This window comes from Ambystoma mexicanum, chromosome 2q (assembly GCF_040938575.1).
Source record: "Ambystoma mexicanum isolate Mex_15411 chromosome 2q, UKY_AmexF1_1, whole genome shotgun sequence".
Classification (NCBI taxonomy): Eukaryota; Metazoa; Chordata; class Amphibia; order Caudata; family Ambystomatidae; genus Ambystoma; species Ambystoma mexicanum.
This window is the reverse complement of record NC_090924.1, coordinates 1,487,636,671-1,487,659,028: the sequence shown is the minus strand read 5'-3', so window position 1 is coordinate 1,487,659,028 and position 22,358 is coordinate 1,487,636,671. Positions and strand designations below refer to the sequence as shown.

The 22,358-nt window shown below is 45.7% G+C and overlaps 1 pseudogene; it reads right to left on the bottom strand.

The window, feature by feature from the left end:
* The window catches only part of LOC138570312 (zinc finger protein 432-like), a 35,887-nt pseudogene extending 15,120 nt beyond the window's left edge, over nt 1-20,767 (bottom strand).
* Between the last annotated feature and the right edge of the window lie 1,591 nt (nt 20,768-22,358).

The window sequence follows — 22,358 nt, the reverse complement described above, 5'->3', positions numbered from 1 at the left end:
ATCCAACAACTTCAGCCTCAAAGACGAGGAGGCGACATCAACATTGCCCTCACTAGACTCGAGCAAAAGTGGGTCCACAGATTGAACTCCGTCCAAGACGGCCTCAATATAACCGTTGAATGGAAACATTTTTAGAACTGCCATTAGCCACCAGTCACCGACGTCCCCTCTCTGGCAACGGACTAGTGTCCATTACACTAGATTGATCCAAATGTGTACATTTTACACCTATGTTTTTTCTACCTTGAGAATTGCTTGTGCACTGTTACCATCCCTCTGTGCATCTTCGAGATATAATGGTTTCTCCTTGGGATGATTATTGCACACCAGAGTCATTGTGTTGTACCATCCACAGTGTTTTGCGGTAATTATGCCATCACATGACCGTCTCAGCCTCCATGTGGCATGCCCGTCTTACTGTGCGAACTTCCTATTGCCGATGTCCTTCCTGCCCCCACTGGACTACATTACCCAACATCACACACGTAGTACCGCCTTTCCATTGGAACACGGCGCACAGCCATTGGATTGGCCCAAGCAGACTGCCGCCCCGGGACCGCGGGATCCCATTCGTCTGCCTTTAGCCACAGGCTGCTATTTATACTGTCCTCCACGGCACCCTCGGTGTCCGACTCATCCGGCTCCCACCAGTCTACGTCCAGCACGGCAGCGTACCACCCAGACCACAGTAAGTCCCCCCACCCAAACGCGGGCTAGCCCATGTTTCCCGAAACACTCGACTCACACAGGTTACTAAAACCTTTTTAATTTTCCTTCTAGACTTGGGTACATTTACGCCCCACCCCTGCTTCGTGAGACTCTTGACCACGTTGGCTCGAAGGCAATCACAGCCCTCCACCTTGTGCCATACACCGCACCGGTCAACCCGCACTCCTCGCGGCTTCCCCGACAGCACCCACCTGCTCCCCTCCGGCGGCAGGTAAGCTGTTTTTTAAGATACTCCATATGGTGTATCACTTGGGCATTTATTCGGCCCGTATTAAATACTCTAAGTACTTATTGAATCACCACCCGAGATCCTAATAGCTCTGTTCTACCCACAGACACCACGGACAGCACCACTACTGGTGCCTCTTTCCTGACGAAGGCCAGCACAAAGACGGCGACTTCCCAGCCACTTTTTTGGCCGAAACACACCCTGTGTCACCCCCTGTGTCGAACCATTCATCACAACTGCATCACTACCTGTACCTGTTCACTTTCAAGATTGTTGTGTGCACCTTGTGTTTTTGTTCCTCGATATGCGAGGAAACTTGTATTTTCAATGTAATGCTGACCTCGATATTCCAGAGGTTTGCACCCACCTGTGTCACCACTGCGTGACCCACTCTGTCCGTCCTCTCTAAAACACCTTTCGTGCTTATCGGAAGTAATGTAAAATAAATTGTGCAGTCACGTACCACTTTCTGTGTGATTATACAATAAACACACACGTTTAGCACCTACTTGTCTCTGGTTTTGGATCTCCCCATCCCGATTATCTCTGTTTATTATGTGTATTGGACATGCCACTCACAGGCTAATGTGTGATGCCAGTGCTACCCAGCATGCAGCAAATGTGTTGCTTTTCCATCTTGATGTCCTCAGTATCTGCTTTTTGCCTCCCCTTCCGACTCATTGACAGTGCATGCATGCCAGGGTTATTGTCATGTTGAACATGTGCAAATCATGTGCTGGATCTCTGGCTTGTAAGGCCTATGTGTGTGCTATGGTGCTCATGCCTGTTTTCATTTGTTGTCTTTCATGTTTTTGCAGGTGATGACGCACTTGATGCTGTAGAGGTGGAGGAGATGGTGCAGACCCAGGAGGAACCTGAGGCACAACCGGCCACCAGTGGAGGACGTGGTGTGGTGGTGGGTGAAAATCCAATCTTACTGCAGGCCATACTGTCCAGGGGTGTCTCTGGGTGCACCTCCCCAGACCTCTATTCAGGTGCTGAGTCGGATGATGAGACATATGTGCTGTCACAGGTCAGTGTTTCTGGCAGGGATTCTGTTCTGTCCAACCCACCTGCACCAGGGGTAGACCCCTCTATGGGGATGTCAGTGTTGGTAACTCCACCTTTGACGGTTACGGATGCAGGGTCACACTCCACAACATCTGATCATGTTCCTGGGCCAGCAGATCAGAGGGGGAATGCAGTCCTGCAGCCTCAGGCAGTGCCGGCACAGCAAGGTGCAGATCGCCTTGCCCCAAACAGGTGTGGTGCCCACCAGGCAACACTGTATGGGAAAACTCCATGGGCCTCATTCCGAGTACGGCGCTAACCAATGGCGCTATTAACGCCTTGGTTGACGCCGTACCCGGACCGGCAGCGCCTTGGTGGATGGCTGAATTACCGCCCCATTCCAAGGTTGGCGGGGCGGTAATTCCCCAATCCCCATTTACCCTTCCCCATTCCCATTTTTGCCCCATAGGGCATAATGGGAGTGGGGAAGGCGTTAATTACGCCACCGTAAATTACGGTGGCGTAATTAACATCAAGGTCCCTTAGCGCCATGGATTTTAACACCTGCTAAAAGCAGGTGTTAAAACCTCCATGGCGCAAAGGGAACTCGGAGTATGGCGGTAAGGGATTACCGCCACCGGTCTCGTTACCAGTGGCCGCTATCCCTTACCGCCATACTCGGAATGAGGCCCCATGTACGGTATCGCAGCACAACAGGGAGCATCAGTTGAAATGATGGCTTAGGCCACTTCCATTCTCCCCCCTGAAAGGCAGGTGGAGCAACAACAGCAGGCAACAGACTCCATTTGCCAATCACACAGTGAAGACACGTTGGCGTTCAACAGGGACTGACGGGCGGCACTGGAGACTCTGGAGTAACAGGGCCACAGGGAAGCCCTGAGGTTAGAACTCCAGTTCCTCAGGCAGACTCTAAGTGAACTTGAGGCTTCCCGAAATTTAAGGTCAGAACAGCAGTTGGAGCAGCTCACACGTTCGCTCTCAGCTGAGCTGCAGGCAACTCGGGAGGAGATCCGGGCATCACGCGAGGCCATGCGCGCAGAAATGCAGGCAACCCGTGATGTGCTGCATGGGGATCTCCGCACAATCATCCTCCAGAATCAGACCTTCAACACCCGCATGCTTGCTGCCATGGAGGACCATACCAGGGCTTTGCGTGGGCTGCCTCCCATAGCACTACCACCTCCTGATGCAGAAGCAGAGGGTGAAGAGAGCGACAGCAGCAGTTCTCCCACAATAGCATAGCAGTGCAGGCCATGAGCCCATGGAGGTATTTTTTTTTTCTCGCAACATCCATTGAAGCAAGAAAAAGACAAAGAAAATTGAGGAGCCAAAAATAGACAAAGTGAAATTAGTACAGAGAGGGTTTGCACCAAGGGGAAGAGGGTTTGGATTCCAAGCACCACAGCCAAGCTTGTGTAATGGATGACCACTATGATTTGGGGGAATCGGGCCATCTGTCAGAAGCCTGGACACTTTGCAATGGTTTTTCAATAGTTGAGAAGGAATACAGCAAAATTGGCAGCAATTTTTACCAAGAGGAGGGGTCCACATACAAACCGCCATTTAGCGCAATACAACAAGATTGTAATGCCCAAGATTATGCAAAGTATTTACCAGCCCAAACACAGTCTCAGCAAATGCTGCAAACACAGTTGGCAGTGCAGCCATGAATGCAGCCTCACAACAGATGGTGCAACCTCAAACACAGCAAGCACAAATACAACCACCACCAGTACCACAAAATGCCATAGTACAATGGGACGCAAACATATTACTGCATGCACCATCAACATCCAGAGTAGGGGGTGTGACAGTAATAGGAGGAAATCCTTTCACTGGGATAGGACTGAACATGTACCTGCAATAGGACAGCCCACGTGGAGACTTGATATACCCAATTCTATCGATTACCCAGATCCATAAGAGGAACCGAGGTTCGTGGTGACCATAGTTAACAAGATCTTTTCCTTCTTAGTTGATACTTGGGTGACGAGATCTTGTGTTAGAGAAGAGAAGTTGTTGATTTTGGGAATATCAATGGATGCACAAGGATTCTCTGGGGCTATAACGATGGTTCCTTTTACAGATGATCTACCCATCACTACCGGGGAACACGAGATGGATATCCCATTTATAAAATTCTCGGAGAACACCAGTAGACGTAATGGGGAGAGACTTGATGAGTAAACTAAACATGATCATTTCTTTTACTGAAAAAGGGATATGTTCAACAGCAGGTATTCATTAGGTCAATGCCCAGGAACTTGTGAGGGGACTTTATGGCCAGAACGCACAAAGAGGGGTGCCACTGAACCCAGAAGTGTTTCTTTATGGGGTACAAGTGTTGTTAGCATGGCTTCCACGAATACAGTACAAATTGAGACTACCCACAGATTGTATGTTTAGATCAGAGGTACCCACAGACGTAGAAGGCCACATTTTCACAATTGAATAAGAAGCAGCAATAGTGAGCGAGGACAAAGTGATATTACACAGAGTTCATTATGGAGTCATGTGGCAAACTGTGAAAGCGCTAGACTTGACACACAGACTCACTGGGCCTCATTACGACCCAGGCGGTAAGTTACCGCCTGGGCCGTGACTTTACCACCATGGCGTAAACTACGTTTACGCCATGGTGGTTGGCGGACTTACCGCCCCATTCCGAGGTTGGCGGGGCGGTAAGTCCCCAATCCCCATTTACCCTTCCCCATTCCCATTTTTGCCCCATAGGGCATAATGGGAGTGGGGAAGGCGTTAATTACGCCACCGTAAATTACGGTGGCGTAATTAACTCCATGGTCCCTTAGCGCCATGGATTTTAACACCTGCTAAAAGCAGGTGTTAAATCCGCCATGGCGCTAAGGGACCTCGTACTCAGGCGGTAAGGGTCGGCGCTGTTTACGCCGTCGTAAAACCCTTACCGCCTGAGTCGTAATGAGGCCCACTGACTTAACTGATGACAAACTGTTTGAAGATGATTATTCAGATGATGAGGTGATGTTTAATATCTGCATTACTTACCAGTTACAAAAATGGTATAGAGGCTCCCAAAACAATAATACTAGTGAGAAAAGTACCATCATTTTTACAGGAAGATTTCTTGGCACAGGTCGACGTCAGTCTATTAAAAGGAGAAGGCACAGTTAAGATACAACTGAAAAAGGTGCCATTTACCACGATTAAAACAGTCCCCATTGTAAAGACTGGAGGGGGTGTCTGTACTCCTGCTCTCTATATGGTAGATGAGAGTCACAGAGAACCCCAGACAAGATTCTCTATTGTTGGTAGCAATGGACGAGCAATAAAGGCCTAGCTTCTCAGGAGGTGATGCAGGCTGGTTCTTAAGTACAGTGTAGTCCCCAAGCTCCTACAAAAGAATGTCCAATCACTGTATTAGGTAAAACACAGTCATTATATAATTAAGGTTCGATGTTATATACACAATCCCAAATATTCACTTTGTGCTCAGTAAATCTACAATGGCAAATATATACAATTCTAAGTGGTACCACAATTATTATCAGATTTCATTAAAGTGCATCAACTGTATTCTGGTTAAATGTCACACAAATCACTTAATAAAGGTAACCAACAATAGATATTGGAGGAAAGCAGTTGGTTGGTACAATTAGCAGAATACTGGCCCCTAAGGCACAGTTCTGTGTGGAGATCCCCCCCAACCTGGGCAACCTGTAAAATAAAGATACACTACAAGCCCAGTCCATATATTGCCTTATAAGTCTTATTTCTTTCTATAAGGTTTCTACCACCGCAATGTACCTGGAATAGCAGAGTTCGTCGACGGATCCTTCTTGAGCGGCTCCCTTTAAAGAAGGAGCCATGGATCGTCGAGATCACTCAAAGAAAGTGAACTCGGCGTCGAGGAGGCAGCTTTGGTCCCAGCGGTGCTCGTCGATGACGGAGCAAAGATGTCCTGCAAGGAAGAGGTGTGCGGTGCACCTTGATGTCGATAGTTCAGGACCGCAAAGAGTATGTAAAGAACTGTGGCCCAGCAAGGGTGTTGAGTTGTCCGGCGTCTCTAAAATCTTTGGGTGGCAGGAAAACCACCGCCGGATGCTCCTCGGCGAGTCGACGGCCTGGCCTTGTCCAGCAGTATAAGGCGGTGGCAGTGCGGACGAGCGCATCAGTGAATCAAAAGTCTTAGGCAAAGGAGCATGTGGCTCCGGTCATCTATGGCACAGCGTCAATTTGTCCCCGCTTCTGGCCAACACGGCTTCAACGGGCCTCCAGTGGTTATGCAAACCTGCGAACCCTGTTCAACAATGGTGGACGGAATGTCCGGTGCTGATCTTCGTTCTCCTTGGTGGTCCGTCTCTGGTTGGCAGCCTGTTGAGGGGCTGACTTCCAGGGAGCTTCGGCAAAGGTTAACGGGGCTCGATGGTCCCTCGGAGCATGGGAAGAGGGTGCCTAACTAGGTCCTCTCTTGGATCAGTCTCGACGGCTCGGCGGCTTTGGGATTTCGGTGAAGGGAGACATCAGTCAACCTTCTTCAGGCTCGGCTTCGAGATTCAGCTTCAGCTTCAATGTTAGTTTCAACTCCAGCTTCTGAACGATTTCTAGCAGTGAGAGGCCCCAGATATACTAGTTGATCTTCCATTCATTCTGCTGGGTCACACTCAATCACCCAGCATCAAACAATCAAACCAATCACTCAGAAAGGCATTCAGCAGTCAGTCAGCCAATCAGGCATACAGTGCATTCAGGTCATTCTCCTCCCTCTCAGACACTCACAACAAGTAATGTGTATTGGAACAAGTACCCAGCCATTTACCACTACACACTGCATTCATACCAGTCTCAGTCATTGTGTCAAACACCAGATACCAGACATCCACAACAAGAAGTGCATATTGGTCACACACTCCATTCTCCCAGGTACCACCCACAGGGTGTACCCACAACATACAGTCACTGGGAAGGCTCCATCCGGTCCAGCTTCGACAACAACACCATATATGGAATTTCCATCCAACAGCCAGTCAGGGGGAAGGGACAGAGTCAGGGCTTCCCAGGACTTTGGGAAAACAGGGTAACAGGCAATAGAAAGCAAGAGGCCACAGGGGCCATCTTGTTTCCTATCAGGAATCAACTGATTCCAATGCCAGGGCCTGGGTATCCCAAAATGGAAGATACTCAGAGCACCTGTCAAATTCAGCATGGAGCTGCCACCAGCCCATACCCTGCTCTGTGGGCCACACACAGGTGCTCAAAGACATACACTAGGGCACAGGGTTGTACCTCCACCCATGGGTGCCATAAGGGTATCCCATGTGTCTGTACACTAAACCAAAAATAGGAAGAGCTGCACTGCCAGGAGTCCCATATGGACTCTTGGGCAGAAAACAATACAGAACACAAATGAAAAAAGACTGCAGGACAAGGACAGGGAGACCCTGTCCCTCCAATGCATTTCCAGCATCACACCCATGTCAAAAGAAGCTGATGAGGGTGCCTATGAAACTATTGCCGACCTGAAGTGACAAGGAATGCTAGTGCCTTCAGAATCGCCATGCAATACGGTGGCATATGCAGTAAAAAAGCAATGGGGGTTTTGGAGATCTATACAGGACTTACACCCTTTGAACAATACTGTTGGAGCAGAATTCCCATGGTGTCAAATCCAGCTACAATATTATGTAACATACCACCAAAGGCCCAATGTTTTACAGTGATTAGGCCTAATTACAAGTATGGCGGGCCGGAAATACGGGTGCCGGTAGCAACTTACCAGCACCCTTTCCGGACCGCCATTCTATTATGATCCCGGTAGGGGCCACATCCGGCAGGCCTGACCTGTGGGGATTTTGGGCTCCCACCGTCATGGTTGTCACCGAAGCACCAGGCACCATTAGCAACATGTCAGTGCTTCCGTGTCCCCATTTCCATGGAGTCCCACACAACTCTATGGAAATGGGGAGTAACCATTACCACCGCCACTTGTGACATCCCGGTGGCAATGGGATATCAAGCAGCATACGGCTGTTACAGGGTTGCCAGAAACACACCGCCTACATGCGGGTTTTGGGGAAACCCCGTAATGAGGGCCATTGACTTGAAAAATGCTTTTTTCTCTGTTTCCCTGCATGAAGATTTGCAGTATTTGACTGAGTCTTCAAATCGGGGAATCAGATTACAGCACAGACGCCTCCCACAGGGGTACTGTGAATCCACTAGTCTTTTCAACAGGGGGCTACATATTGACTTGGGAAATGAACAGACAGACAGCACAGTGATACATTACGTGGATGACTTATTGGTGCGTAGCTCCACAGAGGAAGAGTGCAGAAAGTACTTAGTGAAATTAAGGTAAAAAGTGGACCAGGACAAATTGCAACATTGTCAGGTGGAAGTATTGTACTTAGGCCAGATAATATCAAAAGATGGAAAGGGCAGAAGATTTCACTAGAATGCCCCGTCAAAATACAACCAAAGAGTTACTGCAATTCTTGGGGCTCTGCAATTATTGCTGTGCATGGTTCTTTGATTACAGTATATCTGTTCGGCCACACTTAAAGGGGCTTAAAGGAGCACAAAAGGGACCTTGTGTGGACAGGTGCCTTTGACGAATTAAAATGGGCAATAAGCACAGCTCCTGTGCTAGGGTTCCCAAATTATAATGAAGCATTTTTCCTGTTCCCCCATTCAAATGGAGCTGTGATGACAGCTGCCCTCACACAAAAGAGTTAATTGGGGTGCAAACCATTGGCATTTTACAGCAGGATCTTAGACCCAGTAATGAGAGGCCATTATCCATGTGAGCAAGCATTAGCTGCAGCGCTTTTGCAATTAAGAAATCAGCAACTAGAACGATGTGCTGTTCAGTAACATTATATGTCGAACATGCCCAAAGTTTCGAATGTAATTTTTGAGAATACATTTTTCCTAATAGTCATTTTTTCGAATAGGCATTTTTGTGAATTTTTTTCGACTATTATTTTTAAATTATGATTATGATTTCTGGTTAATAATTTCACAGAGGCTTATAATTAAAATTATGTTTTTTTTTATTTTTTAACAATGTGTATAACATTCTAATAATCTTTTTTTTACAATTTATTAACATTTTATTTAATTTATAAGTATATATATACTGTAATAAATAACTTTTCTTAACTTTAAAATGTTATATTTTTCGACCAGTAGATGGCGCCATTCGATCATTTATTGTAATGTTATTGATTTTCTGTTTTTGTATATTTTTGAAGTTCAACGTGCAATGTATGACACTTACGTAATTTGTGCGTGGGTGCCATTTTGCGAGTTCCTTTCTTCATGTCGGGCGCTTCTGATGGAGCTCTTTCCATTTCTTTTGCACCATTTTTGTTTCTTCTACTTGGAGTGTATTTTTTTCTTAGGACTTCGCATTTTGCATCGTCGATTGGATCTTTTTTTCTAATATTGGATGGATTTCGTTTTTTTGATGGTTGATTTTTGGCGAGGATTTTGGATTGCCGATTACTTGGATTGAATCACTATGGACAATTTGGAATTTTTTGGTGATTTCTTTCTTGTGGATTCTGTACTCTGGATTGCTTGGATTGGCAATTCCTTGGTGAGGATTTTGGATTACACAGAAACCTGGTGTTTTCGGTGAGTTTTTACTTATATTTTCAACATTTTAGGTTGTATGATAGTGCTTGTAAATAGTTTATAGCTTCCATTGTTTCAAATTTGTTCACAATACTCATTATACGTTCTTTATAATCTCTGTATTTTTTTATGTGTATGTTCCATTGAAATTGTTTGAGCTATTTTAATTTCTTGTGCTGATTGTTCAATTTTTAGGTGCTTTATAAAATGCCACAGATTTGGGTTGTTTATGTTAAAATGTTTATTCTGCTGTGCCATCCTTCTTGAATGTTGTTGGTTCTTGCTCTGTTTTCTTTCACTGCTTGGTAGCAGTTCCATACTGAAATTGCATATTTTGCTTTTCTCCTTGTTCCATTTCGTGTTAGCTGCCCTATCCAGGTGCTTTCCACGTAGTCTAGGAAATCTGCAAATTGTTCTTCATTTATTTGAAAGTATTCTGTGTCAATTAGTGTTTCGTAATATGTAATTACTTGGTTTTCTTTAACAAATGCTAATGCAAATATTCGTTTTATGTTGTGCTGAAATTCGCTGTTCTCTATGTATTTTGATTGCAGTCCCAGTTTTTGTATTTTTCTCCAAATGGGCTGGCCAAAATGAAAAAAAACATACTTGGATATTTGTCTCAGGTTATATTGTTTTAAATGCTTTCATTTGTCCTTGTTCGAAGTCCATTACCACTGTATTAGTTTTTTTTCTGGAATAGCCTCTTTTAGTTTTCCAAATAGACATTTGTACAATTTCTTAGTTTTAGTCGGCATTTATGCATATACCAGCAGCATTACTGTCTCGTTTATGCTGCCGTGTATACTATAGAACTGTAGAAATGGGTCAGGACATGCTTTAAAGGTTGTGTCGCCATGCCATACTGTTGAATTTCCAAGATTTAATAAATTGTCATTAGTTGTAAACAATAGTATTTTTTCTTGGTTTATTTCTATTGTGGCGAAGAGAAACTGTTCCCCCTTTTCCGTTTTTTTTAAATATTTCCGGCATATCCATTTCAGCATAGTATGTGGTGCCATTGGTAGGTTTCCTTTTAGTTGTTTTTTTTCTATTAATTCTACGTTGCAGCAGTTTTGTATTTGGCATCTGAGCCGCAACATGTAGCGGGATTTTTTCACATGTTCGGTTTACTATCGATCCACTTGCATCTTTTTGATGTGTTTCAGCATTTTTCTTTATTTCATTTATAGTCTTTTTTATCAGTATAGCAGTATTATCTGGCATATGATTGTGCTCTGTGCTGCTTCTTATCTTTTCCCCTTCAGTAATAGCTCTTCCAGTACACTTTGTTTTGTGGTACTCTGTACATTTCCAGTACGTTTTTTCTTTGCGTACCATTTCACGATTGTATGTATAACCTCCATATACTAACTGGGTTCCACCCATTTGAGACTTCACATACTCGACCGTGGCACTCATCACGTATCTGAAATATCGAAATATCGAAATTACTGGTTAATTTTGTTTTCATGTCTATCTTATAAGTCATATTTTGTCATTTTGTCATTTCTTTGTCATTTCTTTGTCATTATTCATTCTTTTTACCTGTATGTTTTCTGTCACGCAATACGATGTTCGTGTTAGCAGGTGTCTTCGTTCTCCGGTTCTCTCACACACTGGCAGTTTGTTTTCAACTCTTCTAACATGAAAAGGAGTCGGCTCTGACCAGCACGCCAGTTTCTTCTTTTTCCAGTCCAACATCCATGGGGACTGGATAAATTGAACCCCTCTAGGTGAGGAATGGTTAAATCTTAATTTCTTCCTCCCTAGGGGTTCCCCTTTGTTTGTTTGGTCACACATACGTGTTCTAGGCATAACCTTTCAAGGCTTTTCTAAATTTTAAAGCAAGCTTGGGGTGGAATGGCAGATGTACACTCAAGCATGCATTTTGACCATTATTGCCCATTATTTTCAGTTGGAAACTTAGCTTTTCCTTTTTGTGTTCTCTCTCTTTTTCCCTATAGGGTATCATGAATTTGCCCCGAAGAAGGTGGTAACACACAACCACCGAAATGCTAAAAAGAAAAAAAAAAAAAAAGATAAGGGGGATTGGCTTCCAGATTCTCGGCCTTTGAACATTTGGACATGTGTTCCCCTATTCTGGAAATAACTTGGCAGCAGACACGACATATTGAAAACTGTTTCTGTCTAAATCTGGAGTATCCATATATGTTTTCTGTTTCCCCTTTCCCCTGTATGCGTTGGCAAACCCAGTGGGGGTTTCCCTTATATGAGTCTTATGAGAAGATCTACGGAAAAACAAATTCTAAAAAAACCTTTGGACTCATTTGGAAATAAATTGTATACTAATACTAGATATTTGAGGGATTTCCAACCTCTATTTGATTTGTTTAGATTGTTGCTCAAATTAGAATACATGAAACTGTCACTATGAAACTGTTTCATTTATCCTTTCTAATCCCTTTTTTAAATCAGAGGAGCTTTTCCTCTCTTGCTCTTTCCCCTTATTCTGAGCACCGGGTTTTTGGTTTGTTCACACTTGCACTTATCAGCATCTGTTTCCTTTATTCTTTAACCTTGGTTATGTGTAACCATATGTTTGATGAATGATGTAAATAATTGTTTCATCTCCCCTCTCCATGTTTACGATTCAATGTATAATTGTTGTGTTTAATTCTGTTATTCAACACATGGTAATCTTTGTTTGCAAGTTTTTTCAGCATTAAAACAGTATAAATTATACACTGGAAATGTTGTGGTACATGGGGTAATCTTGTTTTTCTATATATTTCACCGTGCATGAATATGGTTGTAATTAGGGGTGGGATTTGATACAAGAAAAATACCCAATTATTGAAAGGCACTCCACCAATTCAGCACACTAGGCAAGGTGCTGAGTGCTTTGTTTCTTGCTTTGCAGCATTATCTTGTTGTGTTATTTAGTTTGTTTTCAACTGTCAGCTGTGTGTCAGTGTTCACATAAGGTTCTTTACTCGTCGGTAGTTGCTAGTGTTTTAACCCTTACTTGATCGGCTTTCCTAGTACTATCTGGTTTTGTCTCTTCGTGGAGAAGTTTGAGGGTTGGTGGGAGGGGATTGGTAAGGGGTTTGGGGGTCCCCCATTCATAATGTGCACATTTGTTCGAGACAATTAACCCTCTCATGTTGTACCAAGTATAATTAATTAATATGTACTTTGTTTCGACGGAATGACTTTTTTCATGATTTCTATTTGATGTCGAAACTTTTACTTTTATTTGTCAACACTTTTTTTTCAGTACTATCACTATGAACCCGTTTGCCATTCTTGAAAAACTCAAAAGCACATTGAACACACAAAGAGTGTCTGGCTATGAAGTAATAATATCCATTGATAAAAACTGTCAGGTGCAGCAGAGTGAATCCTGCTAAATTTATAGCGTAATCAATGCATGATGGAGATAACGTACATAATTGCACCACATTACACAGACTATTATGATGAGGTGCCCCATATTAAGAATTATATGCACCATTGTTAGAGAGACTGACAGAAGAGCTTCAAAGTCGATCAGAAGTAGCAATGGTGAAGTGTGCAGTGCATACAAGAGGGGTAGACATGATTTCCTGAGGTAATGAAGCCACAGAAGCAAAAAGAGCAGCATATTTCCCTGATATATTAGACATTACAACCACCCCAAACAGAGGCACGCATGCGCGCTATATGGTGAAGAAAGAACATTTTACCAGACTGCCAGTAACACAAAGTGTAGAGCTACAGAGACACATTTCACAAGAAGAGCATGAATTGTGGACGAAAAGGGCATGCTCCTTATCGCCGGCTGAGATAATTTGGCAACAGGATAGCACAGGGAAACCTGTTACGCAAATAGAGTTTTTATTTATTTATTTATTCACATTTTGAAAGCGCACATCAGCCCAAGGGCATTGTGGCGTGTGTTACATATATAAGACATTGCTGGTTACAAAGGAAGGTTTAGTAATTGCATAGACATTTGCACTTGTGGTTCATCTTGGTGTTACAGGGTACAGAGGATAGTATATATTTACATTTACGGTTCATCTTGAGGTCACAGAAAACAGAGCAGTTAACAAGTATCCCACATGTGGAGTTGGCTGAGGGGTAGCCGGGCAGGAGGGCTTCGGCGCGAGAGTGGAGAAGGTTATATGAATAGTGTGGTTTTGAGGGTTTCGCGAAAGGCGAGTAGTGAAGGTTCTGCTCTGAGTGTGCTGGGGAGGGCATTCCAGAGTTTAGGTGCTATGTAGGGGAAGCTGAAGCCGCCGGCGTTGGCTCTTTTTATGGAAGGTATGCAAAGTTGGTTGGCGTGGTGACTCCTAGTGGGGCAGCTAGAGATGTTTTTGGAAATAGTTTAGGTAGGATGGGGCGGAGAGATTAATGCATTTGTGGGTAAATGTGAGAATTTTGAAATTGATCCTTTCGTTGACTGGGAGCCAATGGGCTTCGTGTCTTGCCTGGGATATATGGTCCCTTTTTGGAATGTGAAGGGCTGCGCGGAGCACGTTGTTTTTCGTTATCTGGAGCCTGTTGATGTTTTTAGTAGAAGTGCCTGCCAGGAGGGCATTGCAATAATCAAGTCTGGCTCCTATTGTGGCTCTGGCAATGGATAGGCAGTTTTGAGAGGTTAGAAAGGGTTTTATGGCAGTTATGAGTTTTGTGGTATGCGCAGAGGCAGAGGAGATGGCACTGACCTGTCTTAACATCGAGAGTGTAGAGTCTAAGTAGACTCCAAGGGTCTTTACAGATGTAGAGACTGATATGTTAGTGTCGTCGATGGTGAAGTGAGTGTATTTAGAGTTGAGTTTGGAGAGGGTTTCTCTGGGACCAAGGATGATGATCTCAGTTTTATCCACATTTAAGCAGAGACGGTTGATTTCCATCCAGGTTTGGATGGTGGGATATATCTGGAGGAGAGCTTCTGCATCATGGTTGTAGTCTCCAGTAAGGGGGAGGAGGATGTGAGTGTCGTCGGCATAATTTGTGTATGCTATGCCGAGCACATCTAGTAAGTCAAAGAGAGGTTTGGTGAACAGGTTGTAGAAGGTGGGTGCAGTGCATGAGCCCTGGGGGACTCCACAGTTTATGGTAGTGGGGTCTGCGTTGGCTTGGTCAGAGTAGACCTTCATAGCCCTACCTTCTAAAAAGGAGGTTATCCATGAGGTCGCTTTTTCAGAGAAGTGGACGGCGTTGGACAAGTAGGAGGTGAGCATATCGTGGTCAAGATCAAATGCAGCGGAGAGATCAAGGAGGAGCAGGAGGGCAGGTTTGTCTGTATCCATTATTTTTGTGATTTGGTTCTTATGATCTAGGAGTGCGGTTTCTGTGCCATGGCCTTTGCGGAAGCCTGATTGTCTTGTGCCTACGATGACATTGGATTCCAGATAATGTTGGATTTGGATGTGGGTGGCTTTGTCTAGCGTTTTGAGGAGGAAAGGGACTGTGGTGATGGAGCAGTGGTTATTGGGGCATGCAAGGTCTATGGTAGGTTTTTTAATGAGTGGGCGAACCCACGCTTCTTTCAGGCTTTGTGGTATTATGCCAGAGGAGAATGATGCATTAATTAATGCTGTGATGGGGGGGGGTGAGAGAGTATGCACATTCTTTGATGATGGTAGGGGGAAAAATGTCCCCTTTACAAGTGGAAGGTTTGATATTTTTGAAAAGGTTGGTAACCTCTGTCTCGGTAACGTCTCTGAAGACGAAGAGGGGTATTTGAGAGAGAGGTTTAGGTGGGGGGGTTAGATGTGGGATGTCATGGTTGGGAAGGGCTTTGCGCTGAGCTGTTATTTTTCTTGGAGCATTTTGACTTTGTTGATGAGAGCGTCCTGAATGCTGCAGCACCAAGCTTTGTCTTTGGTGATCTCATCCACGGTGGTGGACGGGGTGGTGAGATCTTTAAAGATGGTGAAAATTTCCCTAGATTTAGAATTGTCTTTGGAGATTCTTTGGTAAATGATTCTGATTTGGCTAGGAATATGGCTTTTTGGATGAGATTTCTTTAAATTCATTTAGTGTGGACTGATTGGGCAAAGATTGCCACTTGGCTAGGGCTCGCCACTTGTTGGAGTGTAGTGTGGATAGTTTTTCCGTAAACCAGGAATTAGAGTGCATTGATTTTTTTCCCTTTTTTGTCTTCTAGCCGAGCTATGGATTCAATAGCTTGGGTAAGCGCCTGAGCATCGGTGTTGGCCAGAGAGATGGGTCGTTGTTAATAGGAGGTTTAAGTTCTGGGGTGTCGAGGAGCGGTGCAATGTTGACTTTAGTTAGATTTTTCGAGCAACTGACTTTGGAAGGTGGGGCATTCGAGAGGATCTTTCGGTTAGGAAAGGTGGGAATAGCAAATTGGATGAGGTGGTGGTCTGTCCACGGGAGAGGAGAGATGTTGGTGATGGTTGATGCGCAGCTGTGGCCAGTGATCCAAGCGATGGATCGGCCTTTACAATGCGTAGGTGCAGTGACCTGCGGTTTGGGGTGCCCTACAGCCCCCCATAAAATGCTGTCTACCATTTTCACTTTTTTCATTTGTTTACCCAACTCCCATTGGCGCAGATGGGCACAATACTGTGCCATTCTGCCCCCAGGGTGCCCAAAACCTACTGCCCCACCTATACGGGGGCCTGTCCGACATTTTGGAGAGCCCCTCTCACCCCCCACCCCAAATGGGTGGGGGGGTCGACCCATGCAGGCCTCCCTGGGGCTCCGTCGAACGGCTGCATGAGGTAATCCCCCCTCCATTTGGTTGGCACTTAAAGGGTTAAATAGTTAACTGTGCTACACAAGTGTCAATGTAATGAGGAAACATACAGAACTGCAAAGCAAATTGCTATGTAATACTGCTTATTGCAGGCCTTGTGTGCATACAAAGTTGTGGCTCACTCATGGCAACACCACTTCAAAACCCTGGTCCTTTACTACTCTTAATCTATTTTCAGAAAGTGAATGTTTCTGGTAATTGCTAATCCATAGCCTCTACTTATGCTATTGCATGTGTGTCTTACATGTTGCTGCCATATCCTGTACTTATGCTGTGGTACGTGCATCTTCCATGTTGCATATTCCCTCCTTATGCTATGGTATGCGTATCTTCCATGTCACTGCGAAAACAAGGGGGATCTCGTGAGTCCCTCTAACGGCCATTAGTCCCAGTTTTGAGAGTCTTAGACAGATTCTTTAGCTCGCTATCTCTTTCACAGAGGAGAAATATCCATAACATATCGGTCTTTGTCCATCCCTGGGGCAATCCAGCACCGAAATGCCAGGCAATTCTTCTCTGAACAAGGGTGCCATCAGGAACCACAGACAAGTGTTTCGGTCTAATTGGATCTCATCAGTAGGGTGGATCCCTGCCTCCCTAAGAGCAGTGAGCCAGGGTTCCACGTCTGAATGACCCTAGTAACTTAGGGTGAGACCCAAAGTTACTTTAATTATATGAAAACAAGAGGGGTCCTGGGAGTCCCTCTACCAGCCATGTCGCTGCCATATCCTCTACTTATGCTATGGTAAGGGTACCTTGCATGTTGCTGTCATATCCTCTACCTATGTTATGGTATGTGTATATCTTTCATGTTGCTGCAATATCTTGTACTTATGCTATGGTATGTGTATCCTCCATGTTGATGCCATATCCTCTACTTATGCTATGGTATACATGTCTTTGGTGTTGCTGCAGATACTCTACTTATGCTATGAAATGAGTATATTCCTTGTTGCTTCCATCCTGTCTTCTGTATCCATTTTTGGGCACATACCGATTCCATGAGGATGCTAATCGGAATTCTGTGCCTATGCTGGGTTGATGTATTTTCTCTTTTTCCTGCAGCTGTACTGCAACAACACACCTGCTGTTAATAAACTGGGTCTTGTGTTATAACGCAAACACTCTAATTGAGGCATGCTAAAGTTGCCCTTGAAAAGCCATCTGTTCATTATTCTGTGTCCGAAAAGAAGGGGGGGTCCCGGGAGTCGCTCTACCGCCCATTAGTCCTGGTTTCGAGAGTCCTAGCCAGATTCTTTAGTTCACTTCCTCTTTCACAGAGGAGAAATATTCATAACATATCTGTCTTTGTACTGCCCTGGGGCAGTCCTGCACCAAAATGCCAGGCAATTCTCCTCTGAACTAGAGTGCCGACAGCAACCCCAGACACGTGTTCCGGTCTGGTTGGACCTCATCTGTGAGGTGGAGCTGTGCCTCTCTAAGAGCAGTGAGCCAGGGTATTCATGTCTGGATTACTCTAGTAACTTAGTGCCTCATTCAGAAATTGGAGGTAGTCATGGCTCTATTTGCGCCATGGCTGCCTGCAGTATCGGGTCCGGCACCAGTCTGGTTCAATGGGGACTTACCGGTGCATTCTGACCCTGGAGGGACCGGTAAGTCCCCATTGAAGCAACCACTCCCCATTCCCACTTGAGCCACCATAGGGCTAATGGGAATGGGGAGGGCGCTAATAACGGGCTCGCGAATAGCAAGCACGTTATTAGCACCCTGGACCCTTAGCGGGACCCGTAAAGGACGTGTGGTCAGAACACACATCCTTTACGGTTCCCGCTAAGGGACCTCCGAATTGGGCGGTAAGGGATTACCGGCACCGGTCTCCTTACCGGTGCCCGGAATCCCTTACCGCCAAACTTGTAATGACCCCCTTAGGGTGAAACCACAAGTTACTTTAACTTTGCCTAGCATTTCGGTGCTGGACAGCCCCAGGGCAGGACAAAGACTGGTGGATAGTTCTCCTGAGGGAAAGAGATAGTGAGCTAAAGGATCTGGGTAAGACTCTCCAAACCGGGACTCCCAGGAACCCCCTTGTTTTTGCATTATTCTGTGCACAGCATGGATGAGGAGGGGGGCAGGGGACTTCCAGTGAAGTGGTTTTGACTGCGGCCCAGTCACCTTATTAAGCTATGGGGTGTGACAGGTGCTAAAGGGGTGCGGTGGGGAGGGCAGAGATTCTTAGATCTCCACATTTCGCCTGGGGACCGATTCCATTGGTGACGGTGCGCGGTATAAATACCTTTAACATTAACATTTCTTTTGATTGGATGTAAAGACAAATGTATCTTCACAGGGCCCCTAAATACAGCTGAAAATGTTTAAAACATGACTTTTTAGCCACTGATTATGGATAAACGTCCTATAAAATCAGAGTCGGGGTTTAGGCATGGACAATCCAGGTGGCCTCCCCAGCCACGCCAGCTTGGGGGAGTCTTTCAAGGGCTCACCGGAGCTGGCATGCTGAAGGCACCCTATTAAAATGAAAAAGCGCCATGCTCTCGTGCTGGCGCGTGCACTGCGCTTTTCCATTTTATTTTATCGTTATTTATAAGGCGATTATATAACAAGAATATTTTGCGAAGCGCCAAAAGGCAAAAGGGAAGGGAGAAGGGGAACAAATAAACAATGGAAATGACAATCAATAAATAAAAAAGCAAACAGACAGCAGTCCCTCTAGGCCATGGAAAACAAAAAGGAAGGGGTGGGGCCTGGGGTGCAAGTGCTAAGGGGAATCCAAGGAGGATCCTGAGGGGGAGTGCCAGAGTTGCCTGTTGAAGGAATGCAACAGCTAAGTGCATGGGCAGAGACACCAGAGCCAAAGCGGGAGGTCTACGCCCACAAGTAAGTGCAGGGCTGAGATAGACCACCCAACCGGGAGGTGTGGGCCCAGAGGGCAGTGCAGGGGGGGCCAAAGCTGGTAGTGATTGGGCTGATGGCCAGGACCCTAATGGGCTCTTGAGGGGCCAGACAGCCAATCTCAGCGGCTGTTGGGATGGTTAGCATAGGAGGGAGAGAGGGAAGGCGGAGGAGAAGGGAAAGGTCTTGGTTTTTTACAGAGCTTTCAATAGAACGCCACTGCTATACCAGCAGGAGGCAGCCTTCAAAGGCTGCCTCCTGCTGGTATAGCAGTGGCGGTCCAATTTAGTAAAAAGCATCTTGTTCCCGTGCTGGAGCTTCATTAGAGTGCTGCGGCTACACCAGCAGGGGGCAGCCGCAGCTGGTGTAGAAGTGGCGCTCAAATGAAGTCATAAGTGCTCCGCTGCACACAGGAAAGGGGGGTTTTCCATTTCCATTTCACCTTCTGGTGCACAAGCCCAAATGTACTCCTCACTCCCGCCCCCCCAGCCACCTTGGCAGGGGGTATGTTCCACCCATGACGCAAATGCAAACTTTTACCTTCATCCGAGCTCTCTGTTGAGGTGGTGGGAATGCTTGTTATCCTTTTTTTTTTCCTCGCAACATGAAGTCACTTTTAAAACTTTTTCAGGGCCACTTTTGGTTCCTAGTTCAACCCTGTGCACGAGGGGAGGAAAAGGAGTAGATAAAGGGAAGAGGGGACAGGAGGGCAGGGGGACGCAGGTCAGGAGACAGAAGTCTTGGGAGGATAGCTTAGGGGCAACGCGCTCGCCTTGGAATCAAGACGATGCTGAGCAACACAGGTTCGATCCCCGGTTCAATGCTTAGAAACCTCTGGGTATTAAGCGCGTTATAAATAAACTATCAAAATCATGATCATGATCAAGCAAAGAACAGCGTGCACAGAGAGGCAGACACATATCACAGCAGCTATTTACCGTTTGAAGTCTGTGCTCCGGCCTTTTGCTGAACACGAGGACGCGCCAATTAAGTGCTCCGGTCTGGGGAAAACAGACATCACATGATTAATTAATCTACAATAAAAATGATCTAAATTACATACTCCAAGCATTTAAATGACGTAAATAATATATAATGTAAATGTACAAAGAAAGAACTGCTCATCTCACCCCCAGCCCAACCATCATAACCCCCCCAACCTCCATCCCATGCACAGGATAAAGGGTTAATGGAAAGTTATCAAGGAGAAGCAGAGGCAGGGCCACCTGTCCCTCACCTGCAGTACATGACACCCAGAGGCAATATATAATGGAAAGGTCTACAGAATGCGCTGCTGATCTCACCCCCACCCCCATATCACACCCCCATCACACCCACAGGAGAAAGGCTTAAGGGAAGGCTGTGAAGGAGAAGCAGGGACAGGGCCACCTGTCCCTCATCTACAGTAAATGATGCCGTAATTACTGATTCATGGTCTGTGGGGCGGTTTCCATATCGGACATATATCATTTTGGATATAAATGAGGAAGGGGAAGCGAGGAGGTCACGGGATCGTACACCAGCCTGGGAGAGGGGCTGAGGAGGGGAGAGGGGCTGAGGCGATAAACAGAGCATGCGCAAAGCTGAGACACTGCAGCCGGAAGCAGAGCTGATAAACAGACATGCGCAGTGCTGGGTGCACGTCCTAAGAGCATGCGCACAGAGGGGATTTTGGAAGGAGCATGCGCAGTGAGAATCTACTCCCAAAAAAGTCTCACATCAAGAGAATCCCATCCTTCACCAGAGTCTCAGAGGGACTGAGGGGGGCCAAGCTGCTGAGGGTCCTCATCGGAGGAGCCGAGATGCAGAGGAGATAAACAGACATGCGCAGTACTGAGATATTTTCCTCAGAGCATGCGCAATGAGGACTTGCTCCCAACGTAGATTTACAGCACAAAGAGGAACACGTGCACCTCTCAGAACAGGGACTGAGGAAGGCTGAGGTGCTGAGGGTCTGCATCGGAGGAGCAGTGTTGCCGGGTCGGAAGGAAAAAATAAGCTGAATGCCCTTCCAAAACAAGCCCAAAACAAGCTGACTGCCATCCAAATAAGCTGAAAAAACAAGCGTGCACCTAAAAAGTTGTGGAAAGGTCTCAAAAGTAAGAAACATAACACATCAAGAACATAGCTCTCAACTCACCCGCTTTTGGCGGGTGTCACCCGCCTTGCAAAGGGCTGACTCACCCGCCAGGCCTCCTGGACGCCCATTCATTCCAATGGGCGTCTCACCCGCCAGAAACAAAATCGGGTGATTTCACCCGCCTTTGCAAGACAATTGGTTGAGAGCTATGCAAGAAAAACATACATAGACAGAACACTACATCGTGTGTTAGAACAACAATATTTTATTGCATGGTGACTAGAAGTCCCAGATTGCAAAACAATACGGCCCTGAAATACATTGTATTTGTATTTATTGTTTCATATAGAGCCTTAATCCAAGGCGCTATATAATATTGTAACATGGCCAATTGGACGCTGAAAAGAAACATGGCCTTCCTAAATACATCTCTCTGAGAAAATGTTGTGTAGATAGATTCCGATAATCCTCTAACCCAGTCTTGCAAAAAAAGTTTTCAAAAAATAAATAAATAAAGGATTTTAGTGGATAATGCGTCAGCACTAGGGTTATCACCAAGATAATATTGTATATAAACTAAAACAATCCCCTTCTTTACATGTCAGTGTGTATGTCTCATACTTGCCAACTCTACCGATTTAGGCGGTAGGATACCGCTTTTTAAGCAGTCCAACCGCCTATCGATTTTTTGACACCAAATACCGATTTTTTTTGTGAAAAAAAAAACACTTTTTTTTGTTTACATTTTTTTTTTTTTTTGCCCACGCCAGCTCGGGGGAGTCTTTCAAGGGCTTACCCGAGCTGGCGTACCGGGAGAATGCCCGGCATGCAGGCTTTTAATGTCAAAGGCTCCCACGGCGGTGGGCTAAAGCGCCCCTCTGCCGCGGGTGCCTTTGGCAAAAGGCGCCATTAGTCCCCCACCACGCCAGCTTGGGGGAGTCTTTCAAGGACTTCCCCGAGCTGGTGTAGCGGGAGACGGCGTGGCATGCAGGCTGTTAATGTCAAAGGCACCCACGGCGGTGGGCTAAAAGCGCCCCTCTGCCGCGGGTGCCTTTGGCAAAAGGCGC